The sequence below is a fragment of the Dermacentor albipictus genome, chromosome 1 (genome assembly GCF_038994185.2).
Source record: "Dermacentor albipictus isolate Rhodes 1998 colony chromosome 1, USDA_Dalb.pri_finalv2, whole genome shotgun sequence".
In the NCBI taxonomy this organism is placed as follows: Eukaryota; Metazoa; Arthropoda; class Arachnida; order Ixodida; family Ixodidae; genus Dermacentor; species Dermacentor albipictus.
The window spans coordinates 75,569,450-75,587,491 of record NC_091821.1 but is presented as its reverse complement, the minus strand read 5'-3'; the positions used below and the strand labels follow the sequence as shown (position 1 = coordinate 75,587,491).

Below are 18,042 nucleotides of genomic sequence, written 5' to 3'. Positions count from 1 at the left end.
CACGTTTTTGTGACATCGCGTGACACACTGGCGGAGTGGGCACAGCCAGAAAATTTTTGACCAATAGTGGAGGGTACGAAAGAAAAAGTGTAGAATCGGAAATAATTACTTTTCTTTTTGTTTAGTCTAACATGCATAATCAGTGTGTCCACGTCATATCAAATGGGGAGCTTTAGCGCGTTTTTGTGGCGTCACGTAAGAAACAGGCGAAATGGGGTTGGTCCGAAAAATGTTGGACCAATGGGGGAGGGCTGATTGCTGAAATCTAATAGGAAGAGTTTCTAATAGCTTTACGTTATAGCCCTTATGTTACGTCCGCCCCAGTGACACGCGCCAACCACTGACAACAAAATACTTACGAATTTTGTACGAGCTTTGTACTTACGAACTTACGAACTTTGTATCGCTCGCTATGCTCCCGTTTGCACGGAAGCTTAAGCGGCGGTTAAACGAAGGGGGGTGGGAATGAGGGGGTTATGGAGAGGGGTGGCAAAGCACGTCGTCCTCCATAGCACCAAAGCAAAGAAGGCATATTAGATGCAAGATTCCCCAGCAAAAAGCTCCCAGGTTAGTCAACCGCACATTTGGAAGCAAAATTCCTCAGCAAAAAGTCCCCTGAGTTCTCTGACCGTATGCAACTGCCTGCAAAGAACCGCTACAGCTTCCATAACCGCGCTTGCTGAGGCGAGTGATATTTAGTTCCGGACCGCTTTTCACCCGAAGCGCAGGGTGTAGAGAAGCTTCCATCGTCTGCTCATTGGTTTTCTTGGATCCGAGGCTGTGTGCATGCTTTTGAGAGACGCCACTACAAAGTTTGAATTATAAATTTGTATTGCATTGCGCCATAGTCGATGTAAGTTTACAGTCGCCAGCTGGGAGTGAACGTGGGACGCTGTGCGAAGATGTGGTAAGATACGTCCAACACGCTATGCAGTAGAACGCCTTTATAATGAAATACTCGCGGCCTCCGAAATAATTCGTTATACAGGTGACTTCGTCGTAAGGGTCGCGCACCACACAGACCACAATAGAACCGGTATACAATTATTCCTTCGTTATACTTGGTTATACAAACTGTTGCAATTCAGCGCTGTGTGAATGTCAGTCTCTTGTGTCCCTGTCATTTTTGCTCAGTGTCCTGGTTTTTTGTATTTTTTTTTCAATGAATCACCAATAAACCCATGCTTCCACGCTAAGTTATGCGGGTCATTTCGTTGTAGAAGCGTTCTTTTTAGAGGCGATCGACAGCCTTCAATTCGGGCGTAGAAATAGACGGGGTGCTGCTCGACCATTGCGAACCGGCCAATGTTTTGAGGTTGCAGATGCTAGCAGCGCACACTGCCACGCCATGTCAAGCGCGTGGGGCATGATGAGGTGCATTGACCGCCGTGTCGCAGCATGCCACAGGGCGTCGCCGTGCGAACGAGCGACTCCTTCGTCGACTTGGTGGTCGAGCAGAGGCCGTTCTCTCGGTACACCCGAAGGGAAAACACCGTGCTCGACGCACCTCACCTCACGTCCCTGCACAAAAAACCACTACCGTTTAATGAAGCAGCCATGAGACGTAGCCGTCACAGGCACGCGTGATGTCTGTGCTACCGCCACATTACTCCATACTCTTCACACGGTCAAAGCACGAAAAAAGAATACAATTATGCATATTACACTTGCGCCCACACAATGCACTAAAACCAACGTTGTTCTATTCTTATGCTGCCTTGAAAAGGAAGTTGAGTTTCAATACAGGCTTCATAAACGTGTACATGTGGCATGTCCTTAATATTTTTTGTTGAGGTGAATACTATCTGTCCCTTGAATTTAGGATATATTTAAGATTTCTTCAATCTTATTAATATATAATCTGAGATATAGGTAGCCTAAAGCATTAGCATCTCCCCGATATTTTGTGGTCCGATATACCGTAGTATATGGGACCACAAAAATTCTATCCGTTTCACAGATGACTCCACGCTAATAATAGTGTCTGTACAAGGATACCTTTGTTAAAACACCCCTGACGTGTGTTCGAAATGCTCATCACTTTAGCACTAAAGTAGTGCAGGTTCTTGCCATCTTGAACGTGTTTCCAGATGGCGTGTGTCAGGTAGCTACGATTCTGACAAAATCTCCTTTGGCAATGGAGCTGCATTTCGAGATAAACACAGGGCGAGTTGAAAACGCATAAGAACACGAAAATTCCCTTTTTGCAACCACAAAAAACCAATTTCATTGGTTTATAATATTCTTTGTCTAACTCGGCGAGTTATATTATACATCTCGAAGCATTGTCAGGTAAACACGTTAGCCGGCGTTGCTCGAGTCAAACACTTCTAGCGCATGTGAATGACTGTCAACATACCCTAACGAGAAAACACGCACACAGCCGCGTGAAACATGCCGCCGAGAGAGCCTCAAGACATTGAATACAACGTCGACTCTTGTAGAGGCTTTGCAGGTCTATGCATTATGGAATCCGCGCGTTGTCCCATCCAGCGGAACATGTAAGCCTGTAGGGTCTCGAAAGAATCAATAGCGCTGGGAATTGTTTATTTCCTGTGCTGCCTCTGCTTGCACGAGGCCGCCGCTCCCTTTCTCCGGGCATTGGAGCAGGTGACCCAGCAGAGAGGAGGGAGCATGAAAGCCGGTAGACAGGTAGGCAAACCCGCATCCATCGAGCGCAAAGCCTGCCCCTCTATACAAAGCACCTACTGCGGTGGCGGGATGGCAGAGTCGAGATGATGGGCTAGAGCGGACGGAGTAAGCTGTGTGGCAGCCGAGGGGGGAGGGGGGGGAGAAACTCTGAAGTGCATGCAATTTTGATCTAGAACGCGCAGGTGGAAGGTCATAAAGATGCATAATTGAAGCGCGCATGCGCACACGCCGGCTGGGGCATCAAATTTTCACGAAGTCGCCGGGAAACGTGCGGCAGCCGTTAGGGGGAGGTGCGTCGTTGGAGGAGCACCCTCCAAGGCTGCGGGGAGGGTGACGCAGGTGACTGCGTGGAGGCGACGGGGAGCTCGGACGTACGTGGCTGCGGCCCGGGAGCGAGTGATCGGCGCGTGCCGCTTTCTCGGGCCGCGCGCATTCTCTCCAAGTAACGAGCGGGATCAGCTGCACGCCGCGGCGGCAAACTTTGCCTTTTCCGGCACCGTGAGAGCAGTGCCTTCGCTCGCTTCTTTCTCGCGCCATCTGGGAGGAACACGGCTTTTCTCTTTCTTCCGCTCTCTGCGTCACTTTTCCAGTGCTCCTGGGTCGCTTCTCGACTCGGTCACTGAGGAGTCCTCTACGACAGGAGTTGGCCGCGTATACTCTCCGTTAGAGTTATCCCTCGTGGTCCCCACCCTTCTCGACCTCCCATGCCGCAGCCCTTGAAGCACAATTTTAGCTCTTATTTTTTTTTTTTCAGGGGTATCGTTCAGAGTTGCTGCGATATACTACACTTCCCTTCTTTTGCGTATCTTTGCGCGTTGGCGGCTGGCTTTACTCCGGGAATAGGTTACGGTTGACGGAGCCTGTGAAACGAGCTGCACGCTTCGTGGTTACGCCTCTACGGCGCGTCAACCTATTTCTTTCACTCTACGCCTCTCTCCCTCTCTTGAACGCCCATTCTAGGTTTCAGCACGAAAATGAAGAGGCTAGGTGGGCTGTGAGAGGCGGAGGGGGGGGGGGAGGGGGAGGGATCCGCTGAAGGAAATTAAGTAAACTGCGCTCAAGGGCGCAGCAACCATTAGCCGCTCTGTGAAGGGAGGAAACAATGAGATGTCACTGAGCTGCGAGGTGCATGCATACGCAACACAAGGCGAAACCGCGTTTTTTTGTGTGAGTTTGTGTGTGCAGAAAAAAAAGAGAGAAAAAAAAAAGCTAAATTTGAAATGACTGCACAAAATCCGCTCTATTACTCTGTCTTTCGGATGAACGTTGCGTTTATTAGATGAGGTTTCTTCTGCCCATTTCTCACATTTGACCACGAGACATGTCTCATTCCTTGGCCGAGATGTAAGCTCGATGGCGTCCGTACCCGAGAAATTCAGCAGTGGTCAGAACAGCGCTGACACCGATGACACGTTGCACTATTCATGAGCCGTAGCCGCCCGGCGCACTCTCCAGGCCAGTTCGAGCTGGTACCGGAATCGACGCTGGACAGCTAAGCTTCCCACTGTTGTGCGGTCTGGTGTTGTGCTATGAGGTATTGATTTAGTATGCCCATGTGGAGCACGGTGAAGCGTGGCCCATGCGTCCATATTCCAGCAAGGTGCTGGAATATGCAACGTTGTCGGAAGCTTTCCTTATGGTCATGCACATGAGTGGAATAAAAGGATTAAGTTACACTCCCTATACCACTTGACGCAATGGCCACTGCCGGAGTAGTTTATGAGATCGAGGTCACATGCTATATATACGCTTACTTACCGATTCTTGCTGAGCCAGGTACCGATGGTACTACCGGCACTCAAGTTTATGATCTCCGAAAATTAGGTTTTGTGACGGTTGTATTCGAGGCGGTATGAGTTCCCTCACATGCAAAGCAAAGATGAGTCACTCTCTGCACGGCAGTCGGCTCTCATGCAAGCGCCTCTTCATTGAAAAGTGCTTGAAACCGAGCCACGTGAACTGTGTGGGTGAAAGCATGACCGCGTACTACCGCTGCCCCGTACCTCGTCGACATATACCGGGACACTGTCCTTAAATGTTGTAATTGCTCTGGCACTGCAATGTTTCTTCCTAAAGGGTGAACCGAACTAAGTAAGAAATGACAGTCTCAAAGCCCACAATAAGAACTCATTACCCTCGTCGAGGGAGTACACCCATGTACAGGCCCGATTATTGAACTTTGCAATCATGAGATACGCGAAGTCATTGCCTCAGATATTGAACATTTCTATTGACGCCGAAGACATCTGCCTTTGGTAATCTCATGCGATAATCTTTGGATAATCTTGGTAATCTTTGGCGATAACTCTAGCACAGCTACTAGCAGAGCTCCAACGTAAAAACTTGACGCCGTCCTACGTCATCGCGAAGGACTATGTACCTGCGCTGAAAATTTAGCACTCCTAGAGTATGCGTACATACCCGTAAGACCGTACACTATACAGCTATCAACGGCCATGGCTTCTGCTATGAAATGGCTCATCTTCTTTACGTGGGATTATGGGCAGAGAATTCTCCTGGATAGTAGATAGCAGATAAATTTTTCTCCTCCGATTTGGCTGTTGAAATCTGACTGTGGCGATACATGGACTACGTCACTAAGTTCCGCGCGGCAATAGTGCAGAGCCTGATTTCTGGAATTTTTTACAGTACCGCCTCTTTCGAATACGTGTGGTGCCATCCACTGCGTTTTAGAGTGTAGAGGTTACAGGCTTTGCGCACTTATTCAGGTCTCCCTGCAATCAGCAAACTGGAATGAGAGTCCTTACTATGGAACGTTTACTCACTTTCGAAAATACTCATGCCAACCACCTGGCATACTTTCCGGGGCCATGACTACATGTTACGTTTTATGGCCTTGTTCCAACGTGTCGCAATGGCTTTCGGCGAACTGCAAGCGCAACAAGTAACACACCATTTTGCTCGCAGTGTCTCAGGAAGCCTTTACTACAACTCGTTCCGCGAACACCGATGAAAAAAAAAAATTGACAGTCAGCTTAGCATACGCTAAAGAGGGTAAAGGCGAAAGCCTGCCTGCCCGCTTACGAGAAATTCATTACATTACTTCACATTTTCATTTTAATGAATTGTTACTTCCTCTTACTTGTTTTCTTCCGCCGAAGGTCATTGGTTCAAGTGGCTGAAATACCTCGGCATTAATTAATTGTGACGTAATTAACTTCGCTCTAATTACCATCAAATGTCGCGGGTTAGACTCCCGCCAAAGGCTGTGGGTACGAGTGCCTTAATTACCTCTATATTAATTAATTGTCCCGAACTCAATTAACAGCAAAAGTCGTGTGTTCGACTCCCACCAAAGGTCGTAGATTCGAGTAACTTAACTCTATCTTAATGAAATGTGCTTTAAGTCACTTTGCTTTAATTAACACCAATGGTCGCGGGCTCGACCCCCTATTTCGGTGCCATAACGCCGGGCGGCGTAATTCCGGACGGTCCAATTTTCGTCCTATGAGCCAGCTAAGGCTTTCGCTTTAAAATTGGTCGTCAAACCTGAAACAAGTAGTTTACCCTAACTCCAAGAGCTCTATGGAGGCTGCGCGACTCTTCTGCAAAATCGCGAGTTCTACAAATGTCGTCATCTTCCCGAATAAACAAATCACTATCAGACCAAGTGTGCTTTACGTGCCGACCTCGGCGGTGAGTGTACAAGCCGATCTGCTTGCTGCAACGAAGTAAGCTCCCTGGTAGCCACCAGGAAAACGGGTCCTCATAGGAGATGTGAAAATAAAGCCTTTCATATATATATATATATATGTGTAGAGAGAGAGAGAAGAGAGAGAGAACAGCTCTCATGTCCTCATACTACACCTGAGCGACTGTAGTTGTGGCTCCCAACCATTCGTTTAATACACGCTGAGATCCACATGAACTTCCACCTTCGTCCATGGTTATTTGTCAACTACTTCTGAGCTTCTGATCCTCCCATGCTCTCTTAAGCTATGATCTCTACTCCTATCCACTTTCTTCTTGAGATTCTACGTCTGTCTTCTCTCCCTCTCCCCGTACTCGCCTTTTGTGCCTTAGCTCTTCTCTTGTGAACCTGTAAATCGTATTATTAAGAAGACACTTTAGCTTAGGACCAACTACAATTTCCTTATTCAAATACACGTAAAACGCAGAAATGCTGTTCTAAGGCAATGGCTGGAGCGATTTGAATTAAATTTGTTAATTAATTTCTAGCATTAATTTCTAGCAACTGTAATTAATTTAATTAATTTCTAGCAACTGTAAAGCAGAATTCATATTTAAAAGCTTGATATTTGTTACAAATATTGCGGAAAATTGGCAAGTCGAAAAAGATATATGAACAAGAAGTTTACAAATCCGTAACCATGCACCAAAAACTGATATTACAGTTCTGTGAAGTACAACTGTACAGCGTCTTAAGCATACAGATGTTATTTATGAATTTAGGGCTTACGTGAAATCGTTAAATGTATATGACGGTTTTACATATGTCCTACTCACAAATTAACGGTATATTTCAGAGCGATGCATAGCACAACAATTTTGCGCGCTTCTGATGGATTATTAGGTTTAGTTTACAGAGCTGTGATGCCGTTATTTATTACTGAGTTAGAGAGTTGCACACTTCATACTTTTATAAAATGTCGAAATCTTAAATAATTTTTCTTAAGACATATACAGTATCAATTAAAACTCCACTTCCTATAGTTACTAGATTCTAAGTTTTCATTTTACATGCAACAAATCTCATGAACAAAAATTACATCTCCGTTTCCATTTAATTAGATAGGAGCTACATAGAGACCTTAAGCTTGCTCTTAAACAGTTCATTACTTACGTTCTGCTCCGCCACGTCTGTATCTGCCGAGGAGGAAGCAAAAAGAGAGGTAAAGAGGGAAAGTGTAAAACCACCTAGCTACCTTTCACCGGAATAGGTGGTACGGGAAAGTACAGATGATAGATGAAGATACGAAATAAAAGAGAGAGGGCGTGGAAAACAGTGCGCGCAGCACGTGTTGCGGTGCGCGAGCAGGAGACAATTATTGCATAGCAAATAACTCTCGCCTTCGCTATACATAGACTGGCCGCTAACCCATTGTCGGAGAAGAGAATCGTTGGACGCTGGTCCCTTGCATCCACACCAGAGAGGACCTTAAACGCGTCCTTCTAGCATTCCTGCGAGATACAATGCTGGTGAACACGTGGTGACATATTTGGTGCAGGAAGAGATGCTCAGTCGACGCAATTTGCCGGCCAGGTCTGCCAGGCTAACCGCGCCTGGAGCAACACCAGCACCACTACCTTAAACGCGTTCCTTCGCTTTCGTGTGTTTAGATAGCAGACCGATTAGATAGCAGGCCATCTTCTGGGACAAAGATTCTTGTTCCATGGTCGCAAGCGTCGCAGGCCTACAAAGCGACGCGGGCGACGCTGCGGTTCATGACAGGGTGCCTCGATGTCCTTCTCGCCCGCCGCTTCGTACAGGGTGGCGACAACCGCGTCCTCTGCTACGGCGCGCGCCATGTTCACTCTCACTGTCTGCAGTACCGTGCACCTTGCGCAGTGGCGCGAGTTGGTCTGTCTGTACATACAGACGTTCGTGCAAGGAATGACTGCGCCAAAGCGTTCCCAAAGAAATATTGCGTGACTTATTGCGTGTCAAGTTATCTGCTCACCCCCCCCTTTTTTTTTCTCTCTCTCCCTCTCTAATGCCAAAGCTGTTCAAACAATTTCGCCTGTGAAGCCCTGGTTTGCTCGGTGGATCGGAAATTGCCGGACCTCGAATCTTGTTTTTCTTTTCTGTTTCTTTTTTACAATTGTGCCCTGAGTCACAGACCATATCTGCTTTTGATTTCTGCGCAAATCTTATTTAAATAAATAATCATTGATGAAAAGGAATTATAGGGTACCCTGAACTTTTTTTTAATTTGCTGGACATGACGCAAGGCACCTGCACAAAAGATATAGCAAAAGCCGTCAAAGTACCTTGGACCACTTCACGCATTTAAGCATGGCCGGGACAGCAGCTGCTACCTCATACGATTAATTTCTGAAATGATGCGTGCAAAGAAACTAAGCGAAATATCTACAGTGCGTTCGAAACATTGCTCGACAGTCTCGGGCTACAAGCATGTGTTTCTCGTGCTTTAATTGTAGTGATAAGCACTCAAAAATGGACAAACCTACTTGATCTACTTACAAACACAGACAAACCTACTTTGTCTCGCTCTCCAGTTCTAGAGTATATAGGACTGGCCGTGACTGCGGTGGAGTGCCAGTGATTGCATCTGTGTTCATATTTTGCACCGGACCTGTTATTGTGACTAGAAGCGCTCGAAAAAGTAAACTCGCGCACAAGATTAAACAAAAAAATGCGTAACCCAAGCGCGCTTACCGAGATGCGTAAGCGTGAACTCGAACTTATCTGAAGAGGCAAGTGTTGCAGTGAGTTGGAAATTGTACGCAATGCGGGGAAGATAGGGAATCTTTGACAACGCAACGCGTTGTGAAAAATTACGTCAGTTTCTGCAATTTTTGCTACCTTGCCCGCACGCACTTCGGGGCTCTATGTATACAAGCGCCGCGAGAGAATTACGAAGTGGGATTTGTGAGGTAAAAGGCGCCAGCGAATTGAGCATATACCTTCGACGACGTGCCGGCGAAATTGTAATGTCGCAAGGCGAGATAAGGAGCCACAAAATATACCAAAGTTCTAATAATTGTCTGGAGACTAAAACGCTTGTCATGAGGAACTACCGAGCGTATTGGTTTGTTAATTTTTAGAAGTAAAGTGCAGTTGGAAAGGAAAAAGGGTGTACACGCACAAAGAATTCTTGGCAGCCCAATGCTCTGTTTAATATTCACCATTCATAGACACCCTTCTTTATCTTTCAGAAGTGGCAACGTTAGCCACCGATTTCTAGAATGATTCAGAGCACTGCGGAATGCAGTAACCAGTCATTTTTCAGTAGTTGCAGCTAGGCCGGCAAGAAATATGATGGCGGCTGACCACGCACGTGGACGACGGCCGTCTGAATGGAGATAAAAAATGGCGGAGCGTGCTGAGAAAACTGGTTTCGAAGTAGTTTTGTGGACATCGACCCCTTCAAAAGGAATGTCGCCACCCTGTACAGAGCGGGGGAGAAGATGCGCATTGAGGCACCCTAGTTCATGAAATCGACTGGATTCAGTGATTGATTGTAGGCTTGAAGTAATAGACAACAGCACCTTTCACATGAATAGTATCTTCATCCCTCCCTTTCCTTTCTTTTCATCCCTCAACCCTTTTCCCCTTGCTTAGAGTAGCAAACCGGACGCACATCTCGTTGACCGCCTTACCTTTCTTTTCCTCCTCCCCCTTTCCGAGGACATGCAGTCTTCCTTGATCTGTTAAGCATGATTCACATTTCGATGTGTTGAATGTACTCGATGCACTTCCTACGCGCAGGAGGTGTTGCGAGTCGTGCCCGCTAGCCTGGCACCAGTTGATACAACAACGCGCTGATGTTCCAATACGAACGGCGTTGTTGAATTGTCCACGTGAACGGCTGTCGCATTACAAAGCTGATATTGTGTCATACACTTCCACCTGTCATTATGACCCGCCCTACACCCTCCTCTTCCTTCGGCTACTGTATGGAGGTGTTCCGCTGCCGCCGCCCTCCTACTACTTACTACGTGACCTGTAACGCTCCTTACGCGTCACTTTTGCACCTCTCATCCTCCTATCTCATCCTCATCATTCTCATCCTCACCTCTCATCCTCTGTGTCAGCTCCTTCTCTGGTCAGGGTTGTTTTGCTTCCATAACAACCAGGAAGACCACGAGAGTACTGTTAAATGCTATCGCATTAAAGCAAAAAGACAAAACCTATGTTCCGCTTCGGCGCCCAGCTGCTTCTACTCATCAAGCTCTTCCAATGTATACGCTTATGTCTACTCATGAAACAAAGCTCAGGCGACTTAGCCAATACAACCTTGATAAGGTCACTAAAACTGACTATCGCAAATAAATCTAGCACGGTTACGTAATCATGTCGTGCGGTAATGAACATGCGCGCTGTCGTCTTACAGCAGACAAATGCAGCACCATGATTTTGGAATGCGATGAAGCAGCCAATGAAGTATCAGCAACCGATGAAGTATCGCTCAGAACATTCGTGTTTTTCTAAAGAAACATTGCAACATGTCTCCTCTCAGTAAACAGGACAAACTAGGAGAGCTTAAATAGACCCGAAAAAAATTATTTTTTGCTGCTACATGATCTTTTGTTACTCTAACATGTTACTTTCTACTCTAGTATAAAGCGCAAAGCTGTGATACTTCTTGCATGTTTAACTGTTTAAAGAGTTAACATAGCATTTGTTAGGCTTTGATAGTGCGAATATCTTGGGGTCCAATAATAAGTTTATATAATACAAAAATAGAAACACTTTGATTGGCACCAAACACGAAGTTAAGAAGCTGGTTTTATTTTTTCAATGACATGCTGTAATGGTAGAGGTTGGAGCCTTTAGATGGCACCGTCTGCTCCACGTCACATGACGAACAAATTGAAGTTACAAAATGTGATGAAAAACACTGAATTTGATCCTTGTTTTAAGAAATTATTACCAGATTACTAACAGCCACGACAGCACTGCTTTGTAGAAAGATATTGACAGCATCGCCACTTGGTGTGATCAATGAAAAATGGAAATTACCGCTTCTAAAACGAAATTTACAACTTTTACGACTGCTGATAAACCCCGCCCACTTATTATGTGATGCATACGATGCCCATTGAGTACATTTATTCATTCAAATACTTAGGCGTGCACCTTGCTGCCAATCTAACATGAAATACCCACATTAGCACAATAACTATGAAAGCATCCAAACCTACTCGGAGTCATCAGATGTCACTCACATCAAGCTAACCGAGAGACTAAACTTTTGGCCTACCCTCTCCAGTTTGCTCTAAAATAGTATATGCGTAATTCATTTGAAGCCCCACATCAAACATACTTAATTAGTACACTAGAGTTCATTCAGAATAAAACTGCCCGATTTACAAGACATTACTCCCGTCATTGCACGATCACTGATATCAAAGCATCGCTTAACCTTGCCACTTGAGCAACGAAGACTGTGGGCGTTGCTGTCTCACTTTCACAAGATTTATCGCAATCATTCGTCATTCACCACGTCTTATATACGGCCCGCACACCGCGTTTTCTCACGCCTAGGTTACCATGTTAAAGTTCGAGCTCCGTTCACGTGTAATAACATAATCAGCGCCATTTCTTGCGGTACGTCATTGGAATAATTTAACACGCGACGTCTCCATAATAAATAAACCATGACATATTTGTACAATAGCTGAATAGTATTTTTACTATCCATTTATAATGGGGTTCCAATTCCTATGTCAACTGCTTTCTATTATATTTTTTTCTTTTTATACGCTTATGCCGGTAACAACGGTACCGAAACCGCCGCCCTTCGCGACGCGTCCATAACCGCGGCCGTTACCAGCGTACAGGAAGCCTCGAGCTAGCTTCTTCCCGACGCCGCCCCCGTTGCGGCGGCCACCGGGGACCTTCTCCGTCGGCATCGCCGCCGCTAGGAGGCGGCTCTCAAAAGTTCGGAGTTAGAAGACCAGCTCTGGGCCGTCAGGCGAGCCGAAGATGCCGCCCGAGTCCAAGGACTTCGAGCCGCCACCTCAACAAACACTGCCGGACGATTCTTTTCAATAAAGTTTCTTCTTCTTCTGTACGCTCGCTTATGTTCATTCGTATGTCCATTTGCGCTGTGTTGCTATTAACGATTGTACATTCTCTTTACTGCAACCATCCTATGTGATGCCCGGAATGGGCCTTTAAGGCTATGTGAAAAAAGAAAAAGGAAAACAAGAAAAAAAAAGGCAGGCAGGAAAAAGTGAACATAAAGGGGTGAGACAATGCTCTTCTAGTCCCCAGATTGTTTTTATGTTTGCTTTTAGTGCGAAATACAATCACGTTATGCTATTCATATGAGTTAACAGCCGTTTGGTAGGGGGAGCGAGTTTATAGTGTTTTCCTAATTCAGCAGTTGAACTGCAAGCGTGCTTCACTTCAATAAGACTTTGCTAAAGGAGAAGCCACCTTTAAAAATACAGCAATCTAACGCTTTAGTGAAGGCTGTATGGAGTTATAGAACAGTTACACAACAAAATAACGCTGTTGAATAGCGGATATAATCTTCTCATGGTTCCCGCATCATTCATGAACATATCTGTTACAATAACGGGTGGCTAGGCCGCGCTGCAGTGAACGGACAGGCGTCGACCAGCAAAAGGCGTGCGTTTATTCCAAGCACGCTAAATTATAGAAAAATGGGGGGGGGGGGGTAGAGAAGGAAGGAACAAAGTAACGAAGCGTGCACAGTGTTCCACTGCGCAACCGCAACTGATGTCTTGCAGATCGCCACGATATCAGTATCTGACAAGAAACGTTTTTTTCTGCGCACGAAGCCCTTTGACAAAATTATGCCTTAAAGTGCATCTTGTGTGGCCTTGTTGGTCGCACTCCTATGTACGTCGCCTAAGTATATTTAATCACCAAATGTAGCATAATACCTCATAATTAAAGCTTACGGTTATTAATCGTTTATTCATTCGTCTTTTTCTAGAAAAAAGGTGCCCAGTAAATTAACTCCCCAACCAACGTCTTTCCTTCTGTCTCATTAACCAATTCTCCCATTCGAATTCTTAAGACCAGCAAAGCTGACAAAGGGCAGACTTAGTCTCCGTACAAATAAAAATGTTCTCAGGCCTCGGGGCCTCAGCAAGCAAAGAAGGAGGATGGCACGCGGTGGCGTTATTGGTGAAAGTTCTGCGACTGAGTCCTTTAACACTTACTTTCAACACTGTCTTCTAGCGATCAACGCAAATTGCTCTAAGAAAGCTCGCGCCCAGTTGCAATGGAAACATTAAGGCATGACGTCAGGGCGGCTGCGACAATCCCGAAAAAAGTTTAATATACACACTCTTGTCTCTACCGTTGGCAGTTTCACCAAAGCATAACAAAATATTTTCGGCATCATTTCAATAGCAGCAGTATGGTTAGCATTCAAGCCTTCATTTTACGCGCTCTAGTTGTCTGCAAAGCTACATCGGCTGTTCGTAAGCTTGGAAACGTGAGCGTCTCGAATGCTGTGGCCTTTGATGACGCTATAACCAAATGGATTTTATGGAATTTCGCTCTGTGTAAGGAATTTGTTTAAAAATCCTGGCGGAAACGTGAAGGAAGCGTTAATGTGAAAAGACAGTCCCGCGCAGGTTCCCATTTGTTATACGTTTCAGCTATTCCAAGTAAATTTATTCCCACTCACCCTACTATCGGCAGTGTCTTTGGAAATCCACTGATGCTGCGTTGTGTCGTCGGACCAGGACGGACAAAATTTTCGAACTTTTTCTTTATCGTGAACTCAAATAGTTTTCCATTGTAGCTTCGTGATACTTCCAGGTGGACGCCAGCCTCTTTTTTCGTTGCAAGATTATAAACGAAGCTTGTTTATCTGATATTATGAATAGAAGTTCATGGTGAGGGCAGTATATGCGACTATATTTATGTTTAGAGCCGCGAAGAAATAACAATGTGTAAACAACATATGCAATTTCCTTTTACGACATTGTGGTTTCTCTCCTCTAAAATTTCAGTCACAGAAATCCACTCTCGCATATTCATTACGTAGCGGGCCAAATTGCTAGTTACACAATCCCTGCGCGCTAACTCGTCTCAGCGTGAAGCACACAACTTTTCAGTTAAACACAACACAAAAGTGCCGCTAGAAAAAAAAGTCATAAGTCAGCAGCTTATAATGATATCTGCACTAGACCAGCTGCATAAGTCTCTGTAGGCCGACGGCTGACAACTCCAACCAAGAATAAGGTAAAATAGGTCAACCGAATAGAACATAATCCTAGCGCGTTTTTTATTATTATTTTTTTCGTTTAATACGCCTTGACGTTGTCGTGTTCTCGGCAAAAGAGCACGAGCACACAAAACTTCCGAACACGCAAGACAGCCCGCGTCTTCACGAAGCATGGGAGAAGCGGGTAGACGGAGGAAGCCAAAGCAAGACGGCAGTTCATTCTTTCGGAACGTCGTCGGTTCCAGCCGAAGGAGTCGGCGAACCATGAGAACGAGGCAAGAGACCAAGAAGACGAAAAAAAGAAAAGTTGCAAAAGGACGAAGAGTCCGACATACAAGGCTCTCGCGGCTTCATAAAAGTTTCGAACTGAGCACGCCCAATTCCTTCCGGAATATCGCCGGGGGGTCTCGCGGGAGAGTGTGGTGCAGCGCGCGACGAGCAGCGAGAAACGAGTCACTAATCTCGCAGCTGCACGCACACCCGGAGCGCGGCCGCCAATTAGGAGGCGTAAAACCGTCGCCTCGTCCGCAAAACATAAACAGACCGTGTTCCTCAGACAAGCGAACGAAAAGAGAGTGGGACAGAAAGCGAAGATGAAAGAAAGAGAGAGAGACAGAGAGAGAGAGAGAGACAGAGAGAGTTGAAAGCGGAAAAAAAAATCAGCTCGGCTCGCTGGAAGAGAGCGCGCGATGTGCTTGTTTCTCAGGGATCCGCGGTGCCAAACTTTCGCCCGCTCTCTTTTTCTAGCGTCCAAGTCAGGCAACTCAACGGGAAACCCTTTTCGGGCGGGCTTAACTCGGCGAACGCACATCGGCGTTTATGCGAGGCGCGCGTGAAACGCGCTAACGCGCCTTTCGCCGGCGTGAACGGGCGATTCATAAACGACGAAATGACTCGTCGGGTGGAGTCTAAATTTAGTGCCAGCCCGATAACTGCTTGGCTGTGGCGCCGGCCTAAAGCATCCCCGGCGAGCCTGCCTCGTCGGGGAATAACCAGCGTCACCCTCTCCTGGTCTCAACTTGGCTTCTCTTCCCCTCGACCTCCTGGCTGGCGTACGCTGCCCCCCCCCCCCCCCCCCCCCCCCGTTCCGTTCCCAGTGAATGCCGTCCCTCGCCGCCGCACTCATCGTCGCCCGATGCTTTTTACTTCAGCGCAAAACTATATAGCTCCTTCTCGCTCCCCTTTTTCCAATCTCGCGGAAAAACGAGCCATTTTTCACGGCACCGCGCTAACGCGCTGCGCGCAGCTTGGCCTCCAAGTTGTAAAGCGCTCTCTGTGAGAAAAGCGCACGCTCGCGTGCGGGCCGTGGGACGGTGTGGGAAAACTGTTGCGCTAATGCCGGTCCCTGTTGAGCGCTGTAAACAAGCTTCGAGCCATTCCTGGGGCTGACGCTGAGGGGCTGTTGTCGCGCAGAAAACGTGAGTGTAGAGCAGCGTGCGTTTCCTCATGAGTGCTTGCGTTCTGGCGAACAAGCACAGTGGCAGCGACAAGGCCCAGCTCGCTGTTAACAGCGAAGTGAACGTTTTGCACAAAATGAAAGCTCCGGTGCTGCGAGTGACCTTAAACGGGAGCGCATTGTGTATTTGAGTCACCAAGTTGAGCGGCACGGTTTAGTACCGGCGTATAACATCCTTAAAAATGCCAATGAAGTGGCGGTATTTCGCATAAAATAACGTGGGTGCATTTTTATTTTATGCTGTGAATGTCTGACGCAGAGATGTGCCTCAAAAGGTCGCAGACAGGAAACAAAATTGCGCAGAACTAAAATAAAAGCATAAGTATTGGTTGGCCAGAGAAAATTCTATTTCGCTGCTTTGCGGGCAACGGCGGCAGAGGGGATAATAGGATGTAAGCGTGAAAAAATAAGAGAAGGGAGTGGCATATTCAAGCATATTCGGGTTAACACGGTGGCAGTGCAAGCGGGGAGAATGAGGAAGACCGAGGGGCTCGATTCTACTTTAGTTACTATTACTTGCACATGAAGCCAATATTCAATGGAGCTAGGGAAAGCACGCGAGAAATTAACTCCGCATTTATTTCAAATCTAGAAATGATTAGAAAAAGTCAAATGATACTGGACTGAAAAGATAGAAAGGAAGCAGCGCTTGTCAACGAGAGTGATGTACGACACGTCGTGTCATTAGTTTTTCGTTGTTACTTTTTCCGCTGTACTCATAGCTCCTATGAATTTACGCCTTCGTACACGCTTCCTTCCTGTCATCGCTCTTATATCTAAGCGAATGCACAAAAAAGGCCAATGTTCCTACTGGTGGTGGCAGGGGCTTCAACGTAGAGCATCTGGGGTCGTTGTTTTCGCCCCGTCATCGTATAATGGTAAGCTCTATCCGGAGGATCATTATTTTCGCGTGTCAGAGAGAAGTCACTTCATTTGTCGTTCTCTCAGGCGTTGTCCGCGTCTAAAACTACCCAGGCAGCTTATCCGTAGGTAGATTTCAGGCTATTCTCGATACTAACTTTAACGTTGATAGCGGCAAATGACCGAGAGCTGTCCCTGCCGGTGAAGGAACTGCGTTTCTAGGGCGACAGGAAGACGTCGTCCATCCATCACTGAGCGCAGGGTTGTCAGAAATCGAGCAACGACCTCGTAAACAAAGCCAACTTCCTTTTTGCAGGTTGAAGAGAGTGAGAATAGCGACGCAGTGCGAACAGATAAAGCCACAGATCGCAGTAACATTCGCGGACGACCTTTACGGACAGCGCTGAAGTCGGGACGTGCATTTGGTGACAAGGGATTGGCGCCCGCTTCTGATGGCCCCGCTTCTTTATCCGAATGACTGGCCGACAGTCACCGGCTACAGGACATCTCGTGGAGGTGGCCACCTCCTGCCTCGTTAGCTGCAAGGTGACGTCGAGAGACGTGATGTCCGGTCGACGCTCGGAGAAGCCTCTATCGTGGCTGGGCCTTTGGAAGTTTGCAGAGGCGAGCGTCGGCTAGGAGGTCAAACCAATGGATGAACACCCTTTGCTTAGTGTATAGAAGAGAAATGTGTTGCTCATAGGATCGCTGCACCTCGGCATCTTATCCTTTCTTCCACTCGCTCAATTGCGGGAATGTACTCTCAAATGCAGATGAAAATCATGCGTGTCATAAGAGGAAGCTTAAGTTCGGGCCCAATTCCGATGCCGCCTATTCATCATCATCATCATCATCATCATCATCATCATCATCATCATCGTCGTCGTCGTCGTCGTCGTTATCATCATCATCATCCTGGTTACGCCCACTGCAGGACAAAGGCCTCTTCCATACTGCTCCAACTTCCCCGGTCATGTACTAATTGTCGCCATGTTGTCCCTGCAAACTTCCTAATCTCTTCCACCCACCTAACTTTCTGCCATCCCCTCGTACGCTTCCCTTCCCTTGGAATCTAGTCTGTAACCCTTAATGACCATCGGTTATCTTCCCTCCTTATTACATGTCCCGCCCATGCCCATTTCTTTTTCTTGATTTCAAATAAGATGTCATTAACTCGCGTTTGTTCCCTCA

The 18,042-nt window shown here is 46.7% G+C and overlaps 1 protein-coding gene and 1 long non-coding RNA gene across 7 annotated transcripts in view; one reads left to right on the top strand and one right to left on the bottom strand.

Moving 5' to 3' along the window:
- Positions 1–18,042, top strand: part of LOC135903970 (uncharacterized) — a 309,023-nt gene that overhangs the window by 188,936 nt on the left and 102,045 nt on the right. The window lies entirely within an intron of this gene.
- The window catches only part of LOC135903971 (uncharacterized), a 32,454-nt gene continuing 15,225 nt past the window's right edge, over positions 814–18,042 (bottom strand). Inside the window, exons 2-4 of the long non-coding RNA XR_011507455.1 lie at positions 7,478–7,500; positions 6,683–6,712; positions 814–1,521 (exon numbers count right to left, since the gene is read on the bottom strand). This is a non-coding gene — a long non-coding RNA (uncharacterized lncRNA). The remainder of the gene's footprint in view (positions 1,522–6,682; positions 6,713–7,477; positions 7,501–18,042) is intronic.